The sequence below is a fragment of the Diadema setosum genome, chromosome 11, assembly GCF_964275005.1.
Source record: "Diadema setosum chromosome 11, eeDiaSeto1, whole genome shotgun sequence".
NCBI lineage: Eukaryota > Metazoa > Echinodermata > Echinoidea > Diadematoida > Diadematidae > Diadema > Diadema setosum.
Window position 1 is genome coordinate 11,598,893 of NC_092695.1, and position 6,492 is coordinate 11,605,384.

Sequence of the window (6,492 nt, forward strand, 5' to 3'; positions counted from 1 at the left end):
GCAGATGTCAACATAACGGACAAGACAGGGAATGTCCCTCTGCACTACGCACGAGATGAAGTTGTGCAAGACATGATTGCAAGGTAACCTTTACCATATTTAGGGATCAGGATATTTTGAACAATGTCGACATGAATGGATCCGGAGGATATCATGTTGTATTCAACTAGTGAGAAGACGTTGTGAGCAGTTCATCCATTTGCTGATACAATCCGAAGATAGATTCCCATTAGAATTCCTTGGAATCTGTTCCTTTTCGTAGTCATGTAAGCTCTTACTACTGTCTTTTTTTTTAAAGCACGTATACGATTAGACCTGTGTTTTCTCGTTACGTGACCCTCACCTAGGCCTACAACACCGGGCGCGCGATCTGTCACTAGCGTCTTTTTCCAAGACATGGAGATTTTTTAATGATATTTTCCAGATCTAATGTAAAATTTAGCCCGCAGTAAGGCTTTTCTTAGAGTCCCGTCGGCTTTTTCCCCTCTTTCATTACTAGACAGACGTAAGCTCAACGGAGTTATTGTGATGTTTACAGTGCAATGTGAGCCGAAAGTGGTTGCGATATTGGGCTATATTTGGTCTGTTTTTAGCATTGGAGCTTATTTATATTTACACTCCGTCTGAGATTGGTGTTAATTTTTTGATCTCATTTTTTTTCCTCCAGAATTTCTAGCTGTCAACGCTCCACAGCCTTCATCAGTTCACTGACCTGTCTTCACCTTGATCACGTGACGGTCGATAAGTGGATACTTTCGGAGTTGTTCTTCCTTATGTTAATTAAAAGAATTTCCGATACTATGCCTGATAAGTTCAACACGTTTAGCATTAAGGGCTTCAAATCCACTAGGACATTACGTCAGTGCTTAGTAGCGCCAAAATGACAAAACTGAGAAAAGGGACAGCACTGGTCCCATGTACAGGGTTCTTCGCCAATTGAAGACATCTAAAGGAATCGTACATTGGTGAAACAGCTCCACCTACCTCTGAAGTGCACAATCGAATTTCCAGGCCATCACGTGGACCTATAGATAAGGTGGAGGCTCTGAACCTGGAACCTCGATAATTTGAAAATGAAGTGAAGGAAGCAATCCACATCAGGGCCTGCCAACCATCTCTTAACAAAGATGGGAAGCGCTGTAAACTTCCGAAGGCCCTAAAGTGACGTGCTTATCAACCGTGATCAAGGTGAAAATGGGTCAGTCCGTTGCCTGAACGCTGGACGTTGACGGATGATTTTTTTAAGGTAAATAGTTTGTATTGAGAGTAACAGCTTAAGACCACTTTCACATTATCTAAATATTTTGACTTGATTCACTTTCTAGTTAGTATTGTTCACATTTACCTATCTTGCCATTTTGATTACGTTTATTTTTATGAAATTGGTTCTTTCCAGGGTTTGTAAAGTATCAGATGATCAGCTTACCTGGCTTTCTGCAAGAGTCCCACCAGAGAAGTACCATGAGTTTTGTAGCAAACTTTACATCCCTTTCACAAGAGCTGATCAGATCCTACGTGGGCAAAGCAATGACTTCAAAATGGCTACTCGACATTGCCTGAACACCTGGATGAATTCTACGGGTGGCAATTTAGGTGATCTTCTGAGGGCCCTACGTGACGCCGAGCTTGGAGGATTATTTCCACTAAAAGATTAGAATGATACAATTGAATTGAAAAAATGATAACATAGACTGATAACTGTTAATATATGACATCTATCTATCCCTTCATGTGTGTAAATCTTGATAATGCTTTAGAGCTCTGAAGCTGCCTGAATAGAAAGGCGATCCAAGGAGGTTGAAAAGATGGAGTTCCAACTGGCTGTAATTATTCAAACTGTCGTAGTCCGGCTTTCACGTGGGACGGTAACCACTACACTTTCACTCTCATGTAGGATATAACTGAATAAACTGAATTTATTTACAATTTGAAAACAACAAACTCTGGATCAAAACTTTTAACATAAAGACCTAAGACCGTGTTGACGAATGTCAAACATATGAACTGGTAAACACTGTGGTAAAGTCTGTTTCGAAGACTGCAATGGACCGCTTGAACACTATGGTAAATACGTTGACCTCTAAAAGAGACCACGTCCACTAAAGGAGATGATCCTCTACACAAGAAAAGAGATCTTGTCCTTAAAAGAGAGACTGGATAAGAGACGACCTTACAAGAGACTGTGTCTGGATAAGAGACGACATTACAAGAGACGACCCCTGTGAGATTTAAAGAAATCAGAAACAGGGCAAAGAAACAGCATGACAATATGCTAATAGTATTGATTTCTTTGTACATACAATTTCAGTGAAACAATATGAAACTTATCCTTTTTTCTCAATTAGATATTCAATGCATCAACAATCAACATTGCTTCCTTTGAATTGTTAATTTCTGAATGTGATCAATACTGTACAATATTTCATAATAACATGCTTTGATATTCTGCATTCTGTCATATTCATTCCGCAAAACACAATAGCGTAAATTGTATTCTGTCAAGAAAGTAATTTCTGTATACATATGAACATCGAGCCATCCTGACTCACCCAACTGTCTCCTCATCGCTCTGGTTTTCCAACCAGCTGAGTGAGTAACCCAAGTCCTTTATCTACAAAAAGATAACAATTTACATATAAGCCTATATGTAAAATCTATGCATTGTTACCAAGTCCTTTATCTACAAAAAGATAACAATTTACATATAAGCCTATATGTAAAATCTATGCATTGTTACAAAACACATATTTCTTGTGTTTACATTTTTTTTTACCTTTCATTCCTCATCTATACAGAAAATAATTATTGAGAAATTATTCACATATCACACATTCTTTGACAAGCGTATATCTAGCAATGTGCAAGTTGTATGACTATTATGCATAATGTGTATACATCCTAACATACTCAGTAACAACAATGCACTGTGATACTATAAACATTGCAATAGGTCTTTCCCCCTTTTTGTCAATATAAACATTGCCACAAATTCTTTCCCACACTGTCATTGCACTTTTCATTCATAACTTCACATACTATCTGTGATTATGAATATAGTGTATAGTGTATTGCAAACTTCATACACACATGCTGCAAGAATGCCTAGATCTAAAAATGATACATTTCAAATTGATTATGCCAATGCACTCTGACTGCTGTGCAGTGAACCAACATTCCTGTGTGTGCGTGTGTATACACTAGGCACATTTTACGCTTACACACACAACGGAGCTGAACCTACTGTAAACAACAAAAACAAATTGCTACATGCCTAGGTACCTTTCTCTGGGTATGTGGCTACTACACACAGGATGTGTCTGTGCTTATTTCTTATACATGTCACACATGTACTGGAAGTAATAAAAGAAATATTTACAAAACTTACTCAGCTCTCGTGAGCTCCTGAGAGGTTCCACCTCTCAGTACTTGGCTACTACTGAAGCTCTCCCAGTGTTCCATATTACTCCACAGAGTGAACACTTCATCTTGTACAATTTAAAACTTCTTTGCATTGTACTCTAAAACTCCACTGTTTCATATAAACTCTGTAATATAAATCAACTATTATATACAGATGAATCATTGTTTACAAAACAATAATTATACAAACCTATGAACATACAACAAAAGAACTTAGTTTTTGTGATGTATGAACATTTTATGTGCACACTTGAATGACTACCCTGGGAGTCATGCATATTCATGAGGATGATGAATATTCATGCTTTTCATATCATCACACAAATTCAGTAGTCAACTGATATAGGTGTAGAAATGAAGAGCACACTATGTTTCCATACAACTCACAATTATGTCTTCCCCAAGATATAACCAACATTTCTCTTTAATGAGAGATAAAACAAATTTGTCATTCTGTCTTTACTTGAGCTCCTGGATGACAGAATCAATCAACCACTCATTTAAGGGCCGTTCACACTGGAGCGGTTTTGCGGCAGCGGCAGCGGCAGCGGCTTGCCGCAAAAATCCCTCGCGTGTTGTACATGTACGACCGTTCACACTGGAGCGGTAGCGGCGACTTTTCAGAGCGGCAACCGCAAGCGGTTTTCTCGAATCGCTCTGCTGAGCGATTTTTCTTGTCTGCCGCTGCGGCGAGGTTGCTGTTGACCAATCATAATAGAGCTAGTTTGTGACGTTTTAATGTGGGTGGGGTCATAAACTTTAGCTTGAAAATAAGAGTCTCGCGAAGGTACAACACGTCGATCGAAGAGCTGAACGAAGACGTCCAGAAAAGACAACTTTTGTACAATAAACTCAATTATGTTCACAAAAACACTCCTGAGGAAAATACCGAATTGGAGACCATTGGTGATGAAATCGGGCTAAATGGTAAGTTGCTCGTTTGGTTTTCTCAAGGTTTTGCCATTTGTTTCGACCCATGACATCTTGTTAAGATTTGTGAAAAACATTCACATTACCACAAAACAGTTGTCAGATTTCTATTGATGTACAAAAGAATTTCACAGGTGCACTTGTGCCTTTGAAGATCGTTGTTCCAAGCCGCCGTCTTGCTGAGCAATCTGAAGATTCATTTTGAAAGTTATCATAATGTTGGCCATATTTTGCTTATTTATTTATTAAATGAAATGAAATTTCACTTGATAATAAAGCATGTAAAACAATAGTCAATTCCGTTCAGAAAATTACGCAAAAGTGCAAATCAGAGCTGTATTATGTGAAAATGTTTAAAACTGTACCATCCTGGAAAGCTGGTTTTATAACTTTTCGACTTAATTTGCCCAAATGAAACTAATATGTAATCTTCAGGGTATAATTCTTTATTGATAGATATATCAAATTAGTGCCCGCGTATGCCCAGTCGAGTAATTTTCATCCTCATTTCAGCATTTTTTCCTCAATTTCTGTTCGCGCATCCTCGTGTCTGTACTACCTATACCTTTTATAAGAAGGGATAGCGAAAAGTAATTACCATCACAAAAACATATCTTCCTTTGAAAGTGGCTGGTGATTATGCAATGAGACACGAGTCAATTGTCTTCGTATCGGCGCGGCAGATCCTGTTTGGCACATACTTCAAATATTTTTGAGCGGCGGCTTCGAACATAGATCAAAGGGAATAACTCTGTTGTTACTCCAACTCTTCGACCTCCTTGGGCGATCTAAACTCACCTTTGTGTTCAGTATCTGTAGGTCCTACCTTATGGTGCCGTGTATGTGCACCAGTTGAACATGCTTGAGAGTTCTTTATCTAGATTCAAGACAAAAACTGCGTCGTTTCATTCATTCAAATTTATAGCAGACACACAAACTCAATCAGCCACACACATCACACACCACACACACACACACACACACACACACGCTTCACAGAGTGATAGAAAGTTGATATATCGTTTAATAAAAGCGAATTTGTCATTTTTATCAGGCACGCCATCATAGTAAGCAGAATCGATACTTGACGCTGTAGTCTTTGAATAAGTCCACTTTAAAACTTGAAAAACTCAGAATGGGTGCAGTCTCGTACAAGATAATTGCACATTGTCGATGGGTTTGTGTCTTTGCCTGTGCATGTGTATATGTTTTGGCGTGTGTGATGTGGACGTGACATAGGAGGCGAAGCGATTTTGTTGATTGTTGCCATAACCCATTTAAAAGATAATTTCTCATTTTGAAGTGACGGCATAACACTGACAAGTCGCGAATGTTGCACTCTATCATGGAATCAATCCGAAATCTTGAAAGCTGGAGAATCCTCCACAGAATATCTAATCAAAATGTTACAAAAGAATTCAGGAATTTAGATATGTGAAACAGATCAAGTCAATAAATTCTGCTCTAAATCACTTTCTTATTGTCATAACCGTGAATCGTTAAAATATTTCCATCATATGTTTGATAACTACTCTAAAAAGTGAAAGTTCTTCTGTGGAGCGAATATTTGCTAAATGTCAGTTCTATGGTCAGTCAACTTGGTGTTAGTAGCTGTGATCAATAATGGAAGAAGAAAATGCCACTGCTCTTGGATAATAATTATTGTCTTGTGCGTATTGAGTCATTTAGCCGGGTTCACACGTACAAAATAGCGGGATGACGATCGCGATGCTCATCCCGAGTTTTTTTGCGAGCGTCCACACGTACCAAATTAGCGGGATAGCGATCGCGATCGGTATCCCGCTAATTTGGCGAGCGTCCACACGTACCGAATTATCCCGCTAATTGCCGATAGAGATAACAGCAAAGCCTGCAAACTGGGTCACGCAGTGCCCTTCTCTATCACTACCTGCGCGCACTTACCTTTGTCCATTGTCTTTTACGCGTCAGTGGTGTGGTTCGCGCGCTGTTGTTGTTGTGTTCCAAAGAGGTGAAGGACCTCTTCGCAGAGGCCTCGCTGTTGTGATGTGCGCATTGCATGATGGGATGTAAAAACTCGAGATTGTAATCCCGACCGTTCACACGTACCAGCGCGGGGCCAATATATCCCGCTAATTGAGGAACCAGCGCAAGATTTCTTGG

General features: G+C 39.2%; 1 long non-coding RNA gene across 1 annotated transcript; it reads right to left on the minus strand.

Annotated features, from left to right (window-relative positions):
• Nucleotides 1-1,988: 1,988 nt before the first annotated feature.
• LOC140234816 (uncharacterized) lies at nt 1,989-3,420 on the minus strand. The gene is made up of 3 exons (XR_011901654.1): nt 3,386-3,420; nt 2,550-2,611; nt 1,989-2,219 (listed from the first exon to the last, which is right to left on the minus strand). It is a non-coding gene; the product is annotated as an uncharacterized lncRNA (long non-coding RNA).
• Nucleotides 3,421-6,492: the final 3,072 nt, after the last annotated feature.